Source organism: Podarcis cretensis (genome assembly GCF_951804945.1).
Source record: "Podarcis cretensis genome assembly, chromosome: 4".
In the NCBI taxonomy this organism is placed as follows: domain Eukaryota; kingdom Metazoa; phylum Chordata; class Lepidosauria; order Squamata; family Lacertidae; genus Podarcis; species Podarcis cretensis.
In genome coordinates this window covers 30,166,237-30,186,424 of record NC_137173.1, presented here as the reverse complement: position 1 = coordinate 30,186,424, position 20,188 = coordinate 30,166,237, and the positions used below count along the sequence as shown (strand labels likewise).

General features: G+C 43.7%; 1 protein-coding gene across 2 annotated transcripts in view; it reads left to right on the top strand.

The window, feature by feature from the left end:
* LOC307214938 (galactosylgalactosylxylosylprotein 3-beta-glucuronosyltransferase 1-like) overlaps positions 1 to 20,188 on the top strand; it is a 64,396-nt gene that overhangs the window by 20,917 nt on the left and 23,291 nt on the right. The window contains exons 2-3 of one of the 2 annotated variants that reach the window (XM_079974043.1): positions 10,932 to 11,031; positions 17,064 to 17,285. The gene's annotated coding sequence lies outside the window, so the exon portion shown is untranslated. The remainder of the gene's footprint in view (positions 1 to 10,931; positions 11,032 to 17,063; positions 17,286 to 20,188) is intronic. The other variant, XM_079974044.1, reaches the window with a different exon arrangement.

Genomic DNA, 20,188 nt, shown 5'->3' with positions numbered 1-20,188 from the left:
GCCATTCTGTATCCAGATGCCCACTGGACACAAGTGGACTTACTTCTGCGAGTAGGCATGGGATTGTACTTAACACCTCCTTCTTGCAACTGTTACAAACTTTAGACTTCAAGGTCTTTTCCTTCTCATCCCAACTTTTTCTTAGCCTAACATTCAGTCCAGTGTTAAAAACTGAGATATGAAAGCTAGGAGCTAAATGGCACTTTAAACCTAGGTTATGGGCGCAACAATGGGATGTCTAGGTGTGCTTTTTTATAACAAGAATAATAAACTGAAAATGAATGAATGGCAGCTAAAATATTATGTGCATTTTTCACATGGTCTAGTCCTTACCTTGCACACACCCCTAATATTCTTAAGAGGGTCTCTTCTCCAGTCTTCAGAGAGTAGCTGGAAGTGGGGAGGCAGAAAAAGGTCCTTCTTTCCTTTTACTCTGCAGTTTTAATCTGAAATCTTAGGCACAGTACTGCGCCCAGAGCTCAGAAACTGCTTGTGCTAATGAAATTCCCTGTTGCAAAATGTGCCTAGAACAATGGGAGTTTCGAACACAGATCCAGTCTGAATATCAGGGGAACACAAAAGCCTGCCAGCTGCACTGTGACATTTTACTTGATCCTAATTAAATGTATTGCCTCTTTATTTTTGGGTCTCCCCACCCCGAAGCAACCCACAGTTATTGGATCTACTACAAAAGTTTGCACAATCCGCATATAAACCGGGGACACCGGGAGAAGGATCGTGATTCAACATGGTATACTCTGAAGCAGGGGACACCCTCCAGGTGTTGCACCTCCCATCATCCCTGGCCATGCTAGGTGGGGCAGATGGGAATTGGGGTCCACATGCGCCTGAAGGGCCCCATGTTTCTCAATCCTGCTCTAAAGACGACGAACATCATGCAGTACGTGGTTTTGTGCTCCCCCGCTGCTATGGAAAATGCAGGTTTTCAGCCTCTCTCTGTCCAGCAACTTTTAACAAAAGGCTGCTTGCTCTTTTTTTGCCCCTGTGCCCCAGCATGTAAGCTGTAGTAGATACAAGGCATGCGACAACTGGCCTTAGTCGACTGCATGTTCTTAAGCAGGTGAGTTCATCTTAAGGAACTACATACGCCACACATGGAAACTTGTATGCCATGAACTCCCATCTATCTAGTCCAACATTCTGTTCTCACAGTGGCCATTCAGATGCCTGTGGGCTTTGATATGCATTTATACTCCGGCCCATATCATCCATCCAGTTCGGCTATTATCTTTTCACTGATTGCAGGGTTAGTTTGCTTGAATGCACATAAGAAACATTCTCTGTCAGTTGGGCTGGCGGCAGCAGCACAATATCAGGCTTTTAAGCTCCAAGCAACAACATGTACAACCATCCTCTCTGGAGCAGTGTGACTGACTGTGAAATAAAAGTAAGTCCCCTAAAAACAGACCTAGGATATGAAAGCTGTGCTCACACATATTCCCTGAGTTCATTAGTAGCACTTGGCTACATAGACAATGGTTTACACACACACAGAGACACACACACACACACACACACACCATTTTAGAAGCTTCTTGCAGCAGGATTTGCTGTTGTGTTCCTTGCATTTGATGAAAATTACTGTTTAAATATTTAGTTTATTCTTTTGCATTTGCTGTTCAGGCAGCATTGCATGTAATTTTAAACAGGTTTTAGGCTCCATTTAGGTGGTTCTCATGTTTGAGAGTTGTCTGATTTTTAGACATTTGGGTTTTTGATATATGTGTGTATGAGAGGGGGAAAACATTTAAAGGAACTTGATAATTTTATTTGATTTAGTGGAAGGACTATGAGAGTGCATTATATCCTACATTTTATGATCCCATTCTTAGGGCATATACTATTTCTATATTTATAGTGCCCCTGAGAAAGGATTTGATCCAACGTGTGACAGGGCTAGAATAAATCTCATTTGAAACATCTGGACTTGCTTCCCCCTTGCAAGTGGTGCTTTCCCAGTTTTGTGGTTGTCTTGGTGCTACATGCCTTTTTTCAGTGGTGTTTCTGAATACAGCCTAATTAGCCATTTGCATCAGGACCAGGATGGCCTTTCCACTAGGTGGCTGCCTAGGACAGCACTTTATAGGGACCTGTATCTAATGCTGGAACAACCTGGTGGATGCAGAAAGGCAAAAGAACTGGGCAACAGGTAGGGAAAGTACTTCAATGACAAGTCCTATGCAAACAACTTGTGCATATTTACTTTGATATAGTTCACTAGGCCTTTCTCCCAGTTAAATGTGCATGAGATTTCGGCCCCAGTATATTACATGTGCTATTCTTTTTTTTAAAAAAAAACACAAATAAAACAAAGCATGATCATGAGTCCACTGAGAGCTGTAGGAGATGAAAACGAAGGTTGGAACAGGCATGCCTTGTTAGAAATCAATAAGCCACTGTAATCAACAGGCTGGGAGGCTAAGAGATACAGCATGAAAGAATATACCCAGTACATTATTATTATTATTATTATTATTATTATTATTATGACGACGCGGGTGGCACTGTGGTCTAAACCACTGAGCCTCTTGAGCTTGCTGATCAGAAGGTCGGCAGTTTGAATCCCCGCGACGGGGTGAGCTCCCATTGCTCAGTCCCAGCTCCTGCCAAACTAGCAGTTCAAAAGCATGCCAGTGCAAGTAGATAAATAGGTACTGCTGTGGCAGGAAGGTAAACGGTGTCTCTGTGCGCTCTGGCTTCTGTCATGGTCTGTGGACAAATGCTGGCTCCCTCAGTCTGAAAGCGAGATGAGCGCCACAACCCCATAGTCACCTTTGACTGACGTTAACCATCCAGGGGTCCTTTACCTTTTTCCCTTTATTATTATGATGATGATCATTATTATTAATTTTATTTCTATACTGCTTTATATTTTTAAGGGGGGATCTCAAATCAGTTTACAAACTACTTTAAAACATCAAATAAAACAATCTAGAACAAAACATTACTGAAGAAAGTCAAATATAAAGTATGCATTTAAATACAATTAACACTCATTCAAACATAATTAACAGGAAACAAAAATATTATCCTAAACATTTTTTTAAAAAAAACAAAACACTACAGAGGAGGTCAACTGCAGAATGCACATTTAGCAGAGCAAAGTTAACAAAACAATTATCTTAAACATTTCAAAAGAAAGCATTACTAAGTGAAGTCAGATATAAAATACATGATTTGAAAGACCACAGCACCAAAAGATCTTGGACCAACATGTCCATGCAAGCCCATTTCTGAAGTTTGGTGTAGTTGAGCTGCTGAAAAAAAGAAAAAAAATTGCCTTCTAGTTCTTAGGTAAAGGTAAAGGTATCCCTAACCCCATTAGGTCCAGTCGTGGACGACTCTGGGGTTGTGCGCTCATCTCGCTCTGTAGGTCGAGGGAGCCGGTGTTTGTCCGCAGACAGCTTCCGGGTCATTTGGCCAGCATGACTAAGCCGCTTCTGGCGAAACCAGAGCAGCACACAGAAACACCGTTTACCTTCCCGCCGGAGTGATACCTATTTATCTACTGGCACTTGATGTGCTTTCGAACTGCTAGGTGGGCAGGAGCTGGGACTGAACAACGGGAGTTCACCCCATCGTGGGGATTCGAACTGCCGACCTTCTGATCAGCAAACCCTAGGCTCTGTGGTTTAGACCACAGCGCCACCCGCGTCCCTTTCCAGTTCTTAGATGTTCACAAAATCTTCTATTCAGGCACTACCGCCAAACTACAGGATAGAAATCTTTCAGTGCAGTGCTCCAGTAAATTGAAACTATTGTTGTTTTCTCCTTCCCACCTCCCTAAAGCTTCATTTAGCCTCTCCACCAAAAGCCAATTTCACAAACCAGGTAATAAGTGGATGTGTTCAGAATAAACCTAAGACTAGGTGAGAAGGGCAGCCTTTTGTTTACCTTCCCAAGTGTTTCCTGTGATTGTCCTAATGGTGATGAAGCATAGCTCATGCAAGAATGCTGGAAGGAAGTTCCTGGATCATGAGGTGCAACTGTGGTGGAATCTACACACATATAAAAAACCACTGTGAAAATGCTTTTTTTAAAAAAACGCTTTGAAAAATACATTGAATTTGTCATGGCTCAGTGTCGGCATATAGTGTCGCATTTGTATATTGTACTTTACAACAGGTTTAAAACATTTTATTTACAGCTGTGTAGTTGAGTGCTGTGTTTCTAAAAGACATGGACCTGCAATGAGGAGCAAGTGCAAATGAGCTTGCTGCAGGGGTTGGGGCTAAGATACAAGGTATTATTAGCCAGGAACTCACCTGCCTATATGACCATAATGTGGTATTATGTGGAGTGCTCTAGGGCAACCTCTAGCCCTCCAGATGTGGTTGGACTCTAGCTTCTATTATCCCTGACCATTAGCCATACTGGCTAGAGCTGATGGGAGCTGGCCTCCAACAGCATCTGGAGGGCCACAGATTTCCTATCCCTGGCCTAGACAATCTGTATTAGGAGGCAGCTAAATAGGGAACGGGACGTGGGTGGCGCTGTGGGTTAAACCACAGAGCCTAGGACTTGCCGATCAGAAGGTCGGCGGTCCGAATCCCCGCGACGGGGTGAGCTCCCGTTGTTCAGTCCCAGCTCCTGCCCACCTAGCAGTTCGAAATAAAATAAAGGGAAATAAAAGATTAGGCTGAATTCAAATTAAAGACCAGGCAGAATAGCTCTGTCTTACAGGCCCGACGGAAGGAGGTTAAATCCTGAAAAGGCCCTGGCCCTGGTGGAGGATAGTCTGACTTCCTTAGGCCCGGGACCTCTAAACTATGGTTATTCATGGACCTTAAGGTCCTCTGCGGGGCTTACCAGGAGAGGCGGTCCCGTAAACCCCATTGCAGGGGGTTGACCTAGGGCCCTTTCCAACTCTACAATTCTATGAGTCTATATCTATGTGTATGTGTGTATTTGTGTGTGTTGTACTGACAGTTAAAAATAAAAAAATTCAATGTTATCTCCATGGGGCCCTTTGGGAAAGTGGGGTTAAAATGTGCTAAATAAATGGAATTGGAACCCAGTGCCCTTATACTGCCACTGCTCCCATCGACACCCCCGTGCAGGTTGTAACAGAGTGACCATTGCCTCCTTTCCTGCCTCCACTTGCTTTGGATGCTGCAACTTTTTCTTCCCTTATAAGCAGTACATCCCCAACGTGCAGCTGAGCTCTGACACAATACAGATAACAAGAGGACCAGTTCGGTGAATCTGTGCAGAGCTGTTCTCTGATGCGGAAAGCAGTGTGAGAAACCTGCTCATTACAGATGTGTTTCTTTCTTTGGGGGGGGGGAGGATCTGCTTAAACAACTATCTCATTAAGTCTGCATAACAATGAAAGAGCAAGGAGAAGCCAAGCCCATGATTAGCAGAACTCCATCTCTGTAGCTACCTCCTTGAGTCAGTGTTATCCTGTTTCTTAGGGTGATCTATGCCTGGTGACCAGCTGCTCCATCAGCCACAAGCTGTTCCCACAATCCATAGAATGATATGGATAAACCGTAATCTCAAACAGTATGTTGAACCCGCTCTGATAAATCTGCTGTAGCTGATTTGAATCCCCTTGTTAGCCCACCTCCCCTTTGCGTAACAGGGGATGAACGTCTTTGCATACATAGCTCTCCTCACTGCAGTGCGCTGGCAGGAAAATGTACTGTGGGATTTTTTTAAGAAAAGAAAAGAAATTGGTTGTGCTCTGTTGCGTTTTTCAGAATGGATGCTAAGTGTTGATTGCTGTGTTACCATTTGGTGTCCCCGGTCTAATCAAGTATTAAAAAGGTTCAAATTTGTACAAAGCATCCCATGTTTTTGGAATCTAAGCACCAGTTCATCCTCCACAGAAGAGCTGGACCGCCACAATTTAGGAAGGACGTTGATAAGTTGGAATGTGTGCAGAGGAGGGCGACCGAGATGATCAAGGGTCTGGAAATCAAGCCTTATGAGGAATGATTGAGGGAGCTGGGTATGTTTAGAGTTGGAAGAGAGGGAACTGAGGGGAGATGCAATAGCCATCTTAAAATATCTCAAGGGCTGTCAGATGTTGTAAGATGGAGCGAACTTGTATTCTCCTGCTCTGGAGGGTAGAACCAATGGCTTCAAGTTACAAGAAAGGAGATTCTGTCTAAACATTTAGAAAAGGAGATTCTAACTAACACCAGGAAGAACTTTCTGAGAGTAAGAGCTGTTCAACAGTGGAAGGGACTCCCTTGGGAGGTTGTGAACTCTCCTTCCTTGGAGGCTTTTAAGCAGAGGTTGGACGGCCATCTGCCCTGGATGCTTTAGCTGAGAGTCCTTCATTACAGGGGGTTGGACTAGATGACCCTTGGGTTCCTTCCAACTCTATGATTCTAGGTAGATAGAGGGGTGTGATCAGGGAATACTGGAAGAAGCCAGCTATCAACTACTGCAGGAGTTACCAAACTGTGAACTGCAAGTTTTCTTTCAGGTGGTCTGAAAGAAAGGTGGGTCCGCATTAAAATATCTTTGTGGATTTCAATTGTATTTTTATTGCTTCTATTACCATTTGTATTTATTTTTATTGGGTTACAATTTGAGTTCTGTAGAATTCAAATTGTGAAATAGTAAAATACAATTTAAGAAATGAAAGTGGCAATAAAAGATACAATTAAAAACCACATGGAATGTAGCCCAGCACATTACAAGCTGCAGAAAAAAATCATTTAAGTGGTCCACCAAGACCCCCAAGTATTTTCCAGTGGTCCATTGTGGGAAAGGTTTGGGATCCACTGACTCCATTCCCTTGGATCTGATGGTCTATTGGCACTTTACCATTTTCCTATGACAATGCAACCTTCCATGCCACAAATTTCAGAGTTACCTGAATAAGAATGTGATCAGGCTGGATAGCTGTTTCATAAAAGCTGCCTGTGGCATGTGGAGGCATGAGCCACCAAGGCTCAAATAACCATAGACCAAACACCAGCTTTGGAACCTCGTTTTATAGCCAGTGTATCCCTTGCAGAAAGGGACGCGAGTAGCACTGTGGGTTAAACCACAGAGCCTAGGACTTCCCAATCAGAAGGTCGGCGGTTCAAATCCCCGCGACGGGTGAGCTCCCGTTGCTCGGTCCCTGCTCCTGCCAACCTAGCAGTTCGAAAGCACATCAAAGTGCAAGTAGATAAATAGGTACTGCTCTGGCGGGAAGGTAAACGGTGTTTCCGTTCGCTGCTCTGGTTCGCCAGAAGTGACTTAGTCATGCTGGCCACATGACCCAGAAACTGTACGCCGGCTCCCTCGGCCAATAAAGCGAGATGAGAACCGCAACCCCAGAGTCAGCCACGACTAGACCTAAAGGTCCCTTTACCTTTACTTTATCCTTTGCAGACTATGTCCTGGAAGACCAGGGTTCAAATCTCCACTCAGCCGCAAAGCTCACTGGGTGACCTTGGGTCAGTCACTGCCTCTCATCCTAGCCTACCTCACAGGATTGTTGTCATGATTAAATGATGGAGAGGATCACATTCACCACCTTGAGCTCCTTGGAGGAAAAGTGGGATATAAACGTGACAAATAAAGTAGATAATGAATATATATCCTGTGTATGGATTTTCCAGGACCTGTACACCCACCCACCCCTCAGTTGTGTATTTATGGGCTGACCTACCTCTTTGGGGAGGGGGCACAGAAAATGTGACACAATTCTGTGACGTTACCACTTCAAGATACAGGTGGGTGGGTGGAGAATCACACAACTGTTGTGCTCCTCGCAGGCACTCTCCAGCCGGTACATACGACATCTGCACAGTTGTATCTCACACAGCCTTCGCCGTTGCAACTGACGTTAACAGCAGAGGAGTAGAGACAACTGCTTTCACCCCAGTAATAAAAACAACGCTGTGTAGCTGCTGGGGAAAACACAATATCTTGATAGCAAGCATTACTCGGCCAAAGAGATATCTGGAATGCACACAACTCTTGCTTGGTAATGACGGCATCTTTCGTTGCACAAGGAAAATACTTTAAATAGAAAAAAATTAACCCTGGGTGTTTTGAAGCAGGCAGGGGGTGAAAAGATACAGATCTATAGCAAATTCTGTTCTTGACCCCATATCACAACATCTGCTTGTTCTGAGATAGTAGGAAACTGCCTTATGCTGAGACCGTTAGTCCATCTCTGTCAGATGGCAATGGTGGTTGCTCGCGAGTAACCAGTCAGGATTCCGACCTGTCTTTTACAGGTTTTATTATGGTGCAAAACTATTTACAGTGCAGAACCACAAGTTCATGTCTGCCTCAATCGCTAGCAAAATCCGGGAGGGGTCGTTTCTCTGTCCTCCCCCAACATAAGAGCTTAGTCACCCCCAGCCTTTTCATTCCTTCTTTGCATTTTACACCTCTGCGCAAGGTGGGCGACGGAAGAGGCGTGCTTCCCTCCTGGCCGGCCTGACCAGGAGTGGTGCTGAGGCTCCCAGCAGCATCCTCTAGCCCTTTCCCCTCCTGAACCCTGGAGTTGTGGCTTTCCCCACCCTCAGACTGACGAGGTGCGGCACTGGGGCTCCCAGCAGCATTCTCTGGTCCCTTCCCCTCTTCCCCACTGGAGACATGGCTTTCCCCACCGCAGGAAGAGGAACTGCTTGGCAAGATTTTCGAAGGTTCCCTGTGTCCCAACCGCCCCTCTCCCTCCCTTCCCTGTTCCGATGGCAGTCCCCTGACAATCTAGTTCAGTATTGTCTACACTGACTGGCAGCTGTTCTCTGGGATATCAGACAGGAATGGAGAGGCCAGGGATTGAAACTGGGACCTTCTACATGCTGGGCACATGATCTGCCCCTGAGCTATGGCCCTTCCCTTCCAAGTGGGATGTGGAGGGAGGAGGGTGGCAGTGGGCAACAGGAAGTTGCTCCTGATTTCAGGGAGCAGAAAGAAGAGCTGCCAAGCACCACAGACACCCGAGCCGGCATGAATTATGCATCCCTTGTCTGAAGAGAGGTCAGCCTCATCAATAATGGAGGAAAGGCTCCCCGTTCTGCTGTCTGCCTGCATCTTCCAGCACCAACAACTCATGAAATCTGCATGGACTTTCTCAGGGTGCTTATGGGCTGCTGGGGGGAAGAAGCCGCAGAGCAGGAAGCAACCGGCACATCGAGCTGCGGCAAATTTCTGCGCATGTTTACAAGGCACCGAATGAGTGCGGGATTCATTTGCGCAGATCTGATTAGATCCTTTCTGGCACAGGCCCACAAATGCACGCTTGCCTGTGAAATGCAGCTGACTGCAGCTCGTGCAACCGGGCTTGGGACTTGTACTACTGAATTTGTTTCACCAACTGGTGACAAATTTTAAGGCAGACACATCTGTACTCACCAGCACAGTGTCCTGTTTAGTTTAAAAGAAAAAGAAAGAAAAAAGAGTCACTTCTCCAAGTTTTCCAGTGTTGTTGTTAAGGCCAGATGGGCAGGTTATTTGCCTGCCCTGTTATGTGTTTTTTAAAGCAAAAAATACTCATATGGTGCATATCTGAATGTCAGGGCTGAGCCATGCATGGCTGGACTTGAAACCCGGCCCAGGAAGAGTCTTGCTGTCTGGCACTAGAACTTGACTTGAGCAGGGTCTGTGCTAAACTAGGGCTGAATCTGATGTGCAGTGGGCAAAGGCCACTGATATGTTGATCAGGCCTGGACAGAAGCCCAATATCCTGTTCTTGTTCTTGTTCTTGTTCTTGTTGTTCTGGCCAGTACAGGCCTGGCCTATACAGAGGCTGCCAATCACAGGGACTGGTTTTCCATGGCTCTGAGGCCTGAGTATCGACAGACCTAGGCAACTCACTAAGGATACGTCCAAACCTGGTTTGAGTCTCTGGATGCTAGAGGGTACCTCCAGACTGTCATAGCTTTGTGAGGTGGATAGTGGGAAGTTTAGGTTTTCACAATAAAAGTGGATTAAAGCATTCTGTTGCCCAAGCGCTACCAGTCCAATTATTTTTAAAAAATGTCTTTTGCGATTAGGAAAGTGGCAGGGAAAATGCACTTAAGTTGGTGTGTCACTTCCAGACTGTGGAATAACTAGACTCATATAACCAACATGCTTAAATCTTATGCATGAAGGGGTTAAGACCATAAAGTAAGCTGTCCTGCCGGACTTAGCTCACCTTGGGAGGGACTGTGAAATCAAGTCTTTGTTCCTTCGGTCTACCAGAGAAGCTCAATGCGTGAGGGGATCTGAGATGGTTGCTGCAGCTCAGACCACATGGCTTTCCCAAGCCATGCTTGTCTTCCTATACCAATAATTCTTTCACCACAGTAACTAAGACGAGTTTTACTGCCTGTGCAGCTTTTCTGACTTCTATATGGAAAAGCACATGAATCTGAGTTATTAAGTAAGCCATTTTTAACTTACCAAATGTGTGGTCTTTTTCTATGCTGGGGGAAGAGGGAAACTTTGGAAGGAACTCACAAGGGCATATTGTAAAGGTCTAACAGCCTGTATTTCCACACTTTACTTTGCTGCATATTTTGTGATTTTAAATCTCTGCTGGTGTTCTCTCCCCAAAGAGTCCTTGCCCCAAGCATGGATCTTGGCATCCAGGAACTTTCCTTTTCATATAACTATTTTTTCCTTGCCAACCAACACAGACCTCATATGGGGGTCCCTCCTATGTTTGAGATCCTGCCCAATGCCATTTCCACCACTGGAATGAGCACATAGCAGAATTTCCACCTCCAACCTCACCTACTGTCTCAACCAGCCTAATACACTTGAGTGCAGATCTTCCAGTCATCATTAAGGGTCATAGATTTAAACTCTCCCTTTGAAAGACACAGATTGCACCATTTTTATGGAAAGAAAACATGTTTTATCTTTCTGCAATTAAATACTCTGTGGCACAAATAAATAATTGGTTTTCATGAGCATGGCAAAACTTTTATTAAACTTCCTCCCTCTTTTTCTTCTCCTAGGTTTGGTTTGGTTTTCGTTAGAGGGATGTAGGAAGATTAGAAAAGCTGGCCTCCAATGTATTCCTGGACTGCAGTTCCTGCCTATCAGTTTGCATTAAAGGTAACGTAAGGGGCACCAGATATTTGTGTGAATCTCACCAACCAAAAAACTTCAAATTCCCTTCCAGACTCCACACAGATCTGCACACCAACCACATGCCTGGTGCATAGAGAAAAGGGCCTTAACCCCACTCTTGAAATTAATGTTCCTATTTCTTTCTTGGCATCATCACCTGGTTACAAATATGTGATAAAGCATTTACAGCCTGACCCAGATTCACTGCCCTCTGAGAGCAAAGCGAGATGTTTGTTTGATATAAAACATACAGCTGTGTGTTAAGTTTGAACTTTAATCAGAGGGGTGTGTACTTAAGCATGTGCTTGTGTGTGATCCTTTCAGGGAAGGTTTAATGCAGAGAAGGGAGGGTTCTTTCTTGCTTTCATAGTGTGATCAGAGCCAAAATCACTTTCTACGTACAGATAGAAAGGTGTTTTTTCCCCTCCCTAAGATCGCATAGCTCCCCCCCCCAAGAATCCTGGGAACTGTAGTTTGTTAAGGGTCCTGGGAATTGTAGCTCTTTAGGGTGTAGTTCTCAGGATTATTTGGGGGAAAGCCACATGCTTAATTTTTTTATTTTATTTTTAATAATTTTTATTAACTGGCCAATCACATCAAATTAAATCACATCGCATAAATTCCAAATTACAAAGCCAAATTTTTATATTTTGTTGGGGGAACCCATACTTCAAGATCCAAAGGGGGATTCAGATCATCTTCTTATTACTGCGTTAATGTCCAAATCAGTCCCAATCAGTCCAGACAAAGTTCATAATTCTATCCAGTCTTATCTTGGTGTTTCCACATCATATCTTGTTCATATAATTTCTCTTTTTCCTTTACGATCTCTTCTGTTAGTCTCCTTAAGCCGATAAGCAAATATAATAATCCTGTGTGGATTTCCCGTTCCTCCAAACTAAGTCCAGATGGTTTCCATATATCTCCTTCATAGATAACATCGCTCTTTCCATCATAAATTAGGCATTTGTCACTCTTAAGTCCCACCGAGAAGTTGATTTCTCTCTTTGTCCTCCCAGATCCAAGAGCTCCAACAATGCCTCCCAAAATGGTGACGGCATTTTTAACTGCATCATTACAAAACTCTTAGCTTTCCAGCTTCATCTTGAAACATTGCTTTGGTTCGAAAGTTTATCTCCACACAGTCTTAAATCCACAGCTTAAGTCCTTAATTTCTGACTCATTAGGGGAGGGGATTCTTGTTTAATCACATAAAAAAAGGAAAGGCAGGTTTCCCCCCCTCCCCCCTCAGTCATTTGTCGTACCGTATCTTGATGTATCTTCTCATATTTTATTCTTGTCTTGTTATCAGAGATCTCTTCTGTCAGCAGTCTTTACTCCCCCTTTTTCCTTGAAGTATGTGCAATTTATCTTGTCCAAATTGTTTCTTTTGAAGATTCTTGCAACTAGCGGTGCAGATCAGGGACGGCGTCCAGGAGTGCCGGAATCCCACAGGAGGGCTTTGTGCCTAGTGCCCCCACCCCCACAAATTCGGGGGTGGTACAGGGCACAGCAGGCAAGGGCCGTCCCCCCCACAATCCTGGGGGGGTTAAGGAGGCTAATTACCCCCATCATAGCGTCCAAATTACCTCGTGTGGGTCGGAGAGATGTTATTGTCAGCCATCTTCCGATGCGCCACCTAGTGGCCCCCCCGAAAGCCACATGCTTTAAAAGTATGAGGTGAATTTGACCTAAGCGTTGTAGTTACACTGGTGAGAGGTGATTTTGGCTCCATTCACCCTGGGGAAGAAAGAGAGAGACTCATATATATGTCCATATGTGAATGATCCAGTTTGGGAACTTTGCCTGCCACAACAAAGACTGGGCCATCCAAATGTGTTTTTTGCATTAGGATGTCTTCCATTGCTGTTAAGGGGATGTTTCTTTCCAGTATAAATACTATGCGCAAGGGCCTAATCCAGATAAGCAGCAGTTGGAGGTTTACAGCCCCTTTCCTTCTCATCGCCACCACCAGAGCGTCCATCCCAGTCATCTCCCCCTGTATGGGCCAATTTCATATACGCAGCTAGAATGGAAATAGCTAGCAGTTGGACAGCAACCCGGCTGCCAAGGCCTACTCACCGGAGCCAACGATTACAGAAACTGGCTTTGTTTTTGTTTGCTTGTTTTGTTTTTTAAAAAAATATAAATCTTTATTAGTTTAAAATACAATCATACAGTAAAGGTAAGTATAACAAAATTAAGCACAAAAAAGAAGAAAAAAAAGAATTCGTCACTTCAAAAAGGTCGAAAAAAGGTTTAAAGGTGACAAAAAAAGAAAAAAAAGACAATTAAAAGAACCACATATTTACCGTATTTTTCGCCCCATAGGACGCACTTTTTCCCCTCCAAAAATGAAGGGGAAATGTGTGTGCGTCCTATGGGGCGAATGCAGGCTTTCGCTGAAGCCTGGAGAGCGAGAGGGGTCGGTGCGCACTGACCCCTCTCGCTCTCCAGGCTTCACGCAGATCTCGGCAAGTCGTGGGAGCCCGCGCTGGGCTCCCGTGCCTTGCAGAGAGTTGCCTGTTCTGGGGGCTGGGGTCGGGGGAAGCTCGGGCTTCCCCTGCCCCAGCCCCGCGCCTGGGGGGGAAATAATTTTTTTTCCCTTTATTTCCCCCCCCCAAAAAAAAACAAAACTAGGTGCGCCTTATGGGACGGTGCATCCTATAGGGCGAAAAATACGGTATATAACATAATGTCTTATCCAATAAAGTTTTTATAGAAACCGGCTTTGAGGGACAAACTAACAAATATATGTAGCCAATTGTGTCACGTGGCCAGATTTCTTTATAGAGAGATAATCCCTTGTCTGGCATGTATACGGGCTGTCACACCCTTTACCTTTGCAGTTGGTTAAAATTAATTGCTCCATAATTTGAGTATCATACTTAACTGTTCAAAACGAACCTGCCGAGTGTAGCATGTGAAATGGAAGGTTGTGCTCTGTGCTTTTTCTTGGGGCTCCACGTAGATGGATATGCAAATCTGCTTCCTACAGAGAGATTTTGCTTGTAAAGATATGGGCAGATATGTGTAGAATGACAGATCTAAAGCATGCTTGTTCACACTGTCAACAATCTTTGAATGGCTGCTAATTCCAAGAGTCTCCTCCTCCTCCACCACCTCCTCCTCCTCTTCTTCTTCTTCTTCTTCTTCTTCACATACAAAATTATATTCATTTTACTTCTTTGACTTGAAACCAATACAGGGATGGGAATCTGTGGTCTGCCAAATGATGGTGGACTCCAGTCAACTCCCATCAGCCCCAGACAGCTTGTCCACTGGGCTGGGATGATGGGAGATGTTGGCCAACACATCTGGAGGACTACAGGTTCCCCATGCTTATTTAGCCAATCCTTCTGACTCATAACCCCCACCCACAATTATTAGCTGGTTGCGTAGACAACAGGAACACTTAAGTTAAAGGGGAAGCATCTGTTTCAAAGGCTGAGTCTCAAACTTTTAATTATGAAGCTCTCCTTTAGATATCTCTATATAAAAGGAAAACGGATGATGGATGACTGAAATTAAAGCGAGACGTGTATAATTGGAAATCGGCTCAAGGATCTTAGGCAGCATATTGAAGGCATCCATCATTCGGCCAGTGAATGTTGTTATAGGTGGTTAGGAATGAAGTTCCGAAGCAGGTATTAACAGATATGGGAGCTGAGAAGAGGAAACCTCAGAAAAGAAGAAAGGTGATGAAAGGGAACAGGGAGTGATGAGAGCTCATTTCTGATCCTAGCTTTCAGAGGCCCTTCCAACATTTATAAGCTTCATTTAAACTATTAATACTAGTGTTTAGGAAAATGTCATGCACATCTGCCCCATTTTTGTCTCTTTTTGGTAATGTAGTTCACATTTTTTGACTCTTTGTATAAGTGGCCATCCAAATGTAACCAGTTGTGACCACCTGACCAGTATACTTGCATGATGTGTTTCCAGACACTGGTTTGTTCATCCTTTGAGTCCTGTAGGTGTACTTTTGAAATCATAGTTTTTAGAGCAGCATTTAGAATGTGAAACGTCAAAAAAAGCAGCCGCTGGTTGCTGTTATTTCATTGCTCCTGAGCAAAGCCCTCTACAAAGTATCTAGTGCATTCAGACATTACAAATCTGACACTATGTTAATTAAAGGGATGTTGCCATGTGAGCACGTGTCTCAGTGATATGGGTCTTTGCAAGAAAAATGTTGTGTTAACTGCTCTATTCTGTGCATGTATTGTATTCAGAGATCCAAATTATGATTTGGAACAAGTTATCCAGGCTGGCTCGTTTAAATCTGTTTGTGTTTGTCCCTTGATACAGTTGGAACAGGAAGTAGTTCATCATCACTATGTGTCATGAATGCATCATCCCACTCCTTTCCATAATTAATCTGGGAATCTGTTTTAAACACAACTGCTTTCGCTGCTCACTATTAACTGTTTTGCCCTCTGCTTCTAGTAATGAGAACAAGTTACATCATTGTTCAGATTTCTTTTGTCCCTGGTATATTTAAATGCACACTCACAATAGCATTTTCCCCTGCCAGCTGTGGATCTTTCCCTGTTGCATATAGTTCTTTAGCCATTCTCTACGTCTCCCAGTGCCTAATTTGCATTAATTGTTTTCCATTCATCTGTTTTTATGATATGTCACTGCCCTTCACAGTTCTTCTAAACTCCTAACAAAAGTTGCTTGAGTTTTTGCAGAACGCCATTAACTCTCAAAACTTCTCATGGCATTTTTCCATTCCCAGGTTTTTAAGTGGAATATTAGGGGTGATACAGCACAAGCACACACTGGGCACCCAGAGCTGACCTGAAGGTGTATAGCATTATGAATGGAGAGAGATGTTTTTCTCCCTCTCTGTAACACTAAAACCCAATGAAGCTGAATGCTGAAAGACTGACAGCAGACAAAAGAAGTATTTATTCACACAGTGCATCATTTAACTATGGAATTCATTCCCACAAGAAGGAGTAATAATGCCCACCAACTTCCAGAGCTTGAAAAGGGGGTTAGACAGATTCATGGGGAATAAGCCTAACAATGGATACCAGTCATGATGGCTTTGTGCTGCCTTCAGTGTCAGAGGCAGTGTGCCTCTGAATACAAGGTGCTAGGCATAACAAGTGGGGGGGGAGTGTTTGTCCTCCTATCCTGTTTGTGGAGTTTCCATAGGCATCTGGTTGTCTGCTGTGAGAACAGGATGCTGGACTAGATAGGCCTTTGGTCTGATCTAGTAGGATGACCCTAATATTCTTGAGGTATGAGTGCATGCTGGCAAAGGTGTGTCGCCATGGCGAAAGTGCTCTCCTTCCCATTCAGAACATTCCCTTTTTATACGATGGGGTAAAATGGCAAAATTATTGACATCAATTGGAGCACTAGACTGATGATGACTGCTTGGTCTTTCTCAAATGTCACTGTAAACTTTGGAAAGAACACTAATTAAACACTGGAAGGAAGACTAGCTGTGCACATGTAAAGTGAAGATTGGACTTGTGGTGAAGAACAAACTGAATGTGAGTCAGCTATGCGACACTCCAGCACAAAAGGCCAGTTCAATTCTGGTTTGTGGAAACATTCTACCCAAGGCTCAAGCAGGAATAATATGTTTTATGCTGCACTGCAAGGCCTCATGTAGATTACTAGGAACATCACAGTTCCAGGAGCATGTTGCTAAATCAGAAAAGATTCAGAGCTCAAGTTAAACCTGTCATCTGAGGAAAGGCTTGAAGCACCTATGTATGTACTCAGCCTAGAGAGAACAAGATAGAGCTATTTTTTTAAAAAAAAATCCAACCCTTTAGCAACAGTTTTTGTTTTTTTAAAAGCAATGACGTAATTGACTTTGTAAACGTATGGCTGTAGCACAGGGACTCACGAAGATGCCTGGTAAGTATGTGAATCAGCTTTTCAAATGAAATACTTGCAGATGTGCTTTTCGTATCAGGAACGGCCACGGTTGTATTTCTTCCAAGCAGGTGAGAAACTTTGCTTTGTGACTAATGAGGTCTGTGTCTGCTTAGGCCTCCAGAGAAAGCACCGTCCCCCCCTGACAGACAGGAATGTGGAAGAAGGCCTGCAAGGAAGTGCCAAATGTATACACTCTGCACCTGAGGAGCATCTCAGAGGACACCAACTCCTGGCAGATCCCAGGAAGGCCAGGAGGCTAAACAAACCTGCCAGCTAGACTCTCTTCCTCAAAGCCATTGGTGTCAAGGCATGCCCTCTGTTGTGACAGATAACTGGTGAGTCATTTTGCAGCATGGCTGATGAGGTGTGCTCGCCTAGCAAGGGAAGGAGTGCCATTATTATGAATAGGGTTTTCTCCTAAATTTCAAAACTGTCAGCAGTTACATATTGCAGGCAGGGACAGGAGAATCACAGCTCTGACTCAGGGGTGGGATACCTGTGGTCCCTGAGATGTTCCTGGACTCCTGTCAGCCTTGATCAGCAAAACTGCGATCCTAGAGAGGGATTGGAAATGGCTGACAGGATTATGACGTAGCTACTCTATTCCTGCCTATCAGTCTGCTCTTGCAGCTACTGCTTCCAGTGTTCTGCTTTTGCTGGCTAACTTGAAAGTATTTCATAAAAGAACAAACAAACTTGACACACTGCCAAAACTGTTTTTGTTCCTCTACCCGGAACTAGGTAACTGAATGTAATTATGAGACTGATTATGGAAGATGTCCGTTGCTTGTTTGCACGTAGAGCTGACAGTTCGTTAGACTTGCTGGGTTCTTTCCATCAGGGCCTTTTGGCACCTTTATGACAGGCAAAACTGCTGCCACATCTGAGCCTTTTTCTAGAGTGGGAATTCAGTTAAGGGAAAAGCTTCACCCACTGAAGTTTTGCCTCTTGCTCAGGTGTCAATAGCATTAGTACAGAAGAAAGAAGATGGGAATCCTATGCTTTCAGTGTTTGAAGAAAAAGATGGTCCAGCATAGTAACTTCTTTGGAGATCCATATCTCTAAAGAGATCCATATTTTTAAAAAACAAATATTGTTTAATTTATGTGTGTACACACACACACAGAGAGAGAGGCAATTAGCTGCAATCCTGGCATATTTACTCAGAACTAAGGATCAGACCATAAGAATGCTGATTTATTAAACATGTTTTCCCTGGTTCAGCTGCAACAGAGTGGCAATGGTTCACTTTTTACACTCATGGGACTGTCTAGGAGTGTGGAGTCAAACCTGTTCTTCTCCCCAAGCTCCATTGTTTTCAACATTTGCTCCCTGTCAGGATGTACTTTGTATGGATGCATTATCACATCCCAGTAGCTAAGGAAACAATGATTTTTCTGGCAAAATCCACAAGAGAATATGGCCTTCAAGCTAAAAAAGATTCCCCACCCATTTTCCGTTAGTTCATGCTTGAATTTCAGTTCATGAATTAAGACCAATATTTGTTTCATTTTCATGTCTCTTGCCTGATTAAAATATTGACCAGTTTGTTTGTTTTTGGCAGAAATGGATGAGGTTTTCAGGCATTTCTAAGAGGATGAATTCTGCCAAAATACATCTGCAGTGCTTTACCTGCCAGGGCAGCATTTACAGTTTGGAGGTGGTTTTAAAAAGAGTTAACTTAATTCCCCTATTGTTTTGTGGGCAATAGGTGTGAAAATAATTGTGTGTGAAAATAATACATATCAGACAGGTGTCCCAAAGCAAGAAAGCTGCCATAATTCAAAAGGATTGGTACAGGGGCTTTTGTGCAGGGTACTTTTTAAAGTTGATTTTCTTGAGGAGAACTAAAAGGGAGTCATTCCCCCATCCCTGACATTTTGCAGGCAACAATTTTGCATGCAAATGGCATGCATGGTAGAGTTGCCTTTAGGAAAGTAACTTACAAAATACCAGAAAGACAGGTGCATAGGCTATAAGTTATAAGGAAAGGAAAAGCAGCTTCAGGCTTGTTTGATGCTCAGTTGGCACTAAAAGCCACAGAAACTTAAGTGCAGAGTTGATTTAATGGGAGTGGATGCGTGGCATTGGCAAAGGCAGAAGGAGTTAAATGCCCAGCATTTTCCAAGTAAGCAATCATCAGTAGCAGAACTAGCAAATGCGCAGATGCATTGCTGTGATTGGAAAACACTGGTAAGATTATTCCCTCTGATTATCATTATTTTTCATTTCTGTTTATAAATAGGGGAAAATCTCAAAGTTGTTTACAAGCCTACATTAAAATGTCAAATAGAACATTAAAAAATAAAGCAGAACTTCTTACAGAAGAGGTTCAAATATAAAATATATATACTCAGTGATCTTGGACCGGTTGGTTGGAGCATGGTGCTGATAACGCCAAGGTTGCAGGTTCGATCCCCATATGGGACAGCTGTGTATACCTGCATTGCTGGGCGTTGGAATAGACGATCCTCAAGGTCTCTTCCAACTCCAGAATTCTATGATTGTATGAAAACAACGTAATTAACAAGAAAATAGAATGCTATCTAAAAGATTTCAAAATAAAACATTACGGAAGAAGGTCAAATACAGAATACACATTTAACACAGCAAAATTAAGACAAAATATTTTCTTAGACATTTCAAAATGAAACATTACTAAAGGAGGTCAGGTATAGAATGCACATTTAAAGTGGCATAATTAGCAAGAAAATGAAGTATTATCTTAAACGTAAAATGTAGCTGCTGCCGCCAATGGTGGCTCATTTCAGGGGGCTGCCCCTGGAGTTTGGACTTGGTGGTCTGGGGGCTTGGCAACTGGGTGGCAGGCACAGCTAGCAGGCACTTCAAATCTGAGAGCCAAGAGAATGGCTCCAAAAGCAATGGCTCCCATCCCACCCTCTCCCTCACCTCTGTAGAGTTTTCCGCATATGGCGAAGTTGGGAGGAAAGATTTCAATTTAGCCTTTTGCCTGAATATCCAAAGCATTACAAATCACTTTGGTTGCCCCAGCTTCACTTCAGGGCACTTTGGAAAGACCCCATTCTGTTTCAGACAAGAATCTTTCCCAAAGCAGCTTCAGCTCAGGATTCAGGGTTTGTCTGAATCTCATGCACATCCCTAATGTCTATGACAAGCTCACTTCCGGTCTCAGAGCGTGCTGGGGCAAAATGTATTAAGGCAGCTGTTAGAGCGCGGGACTAACTACTGAAATAATTCCCAAGTATTTCTTGATAGA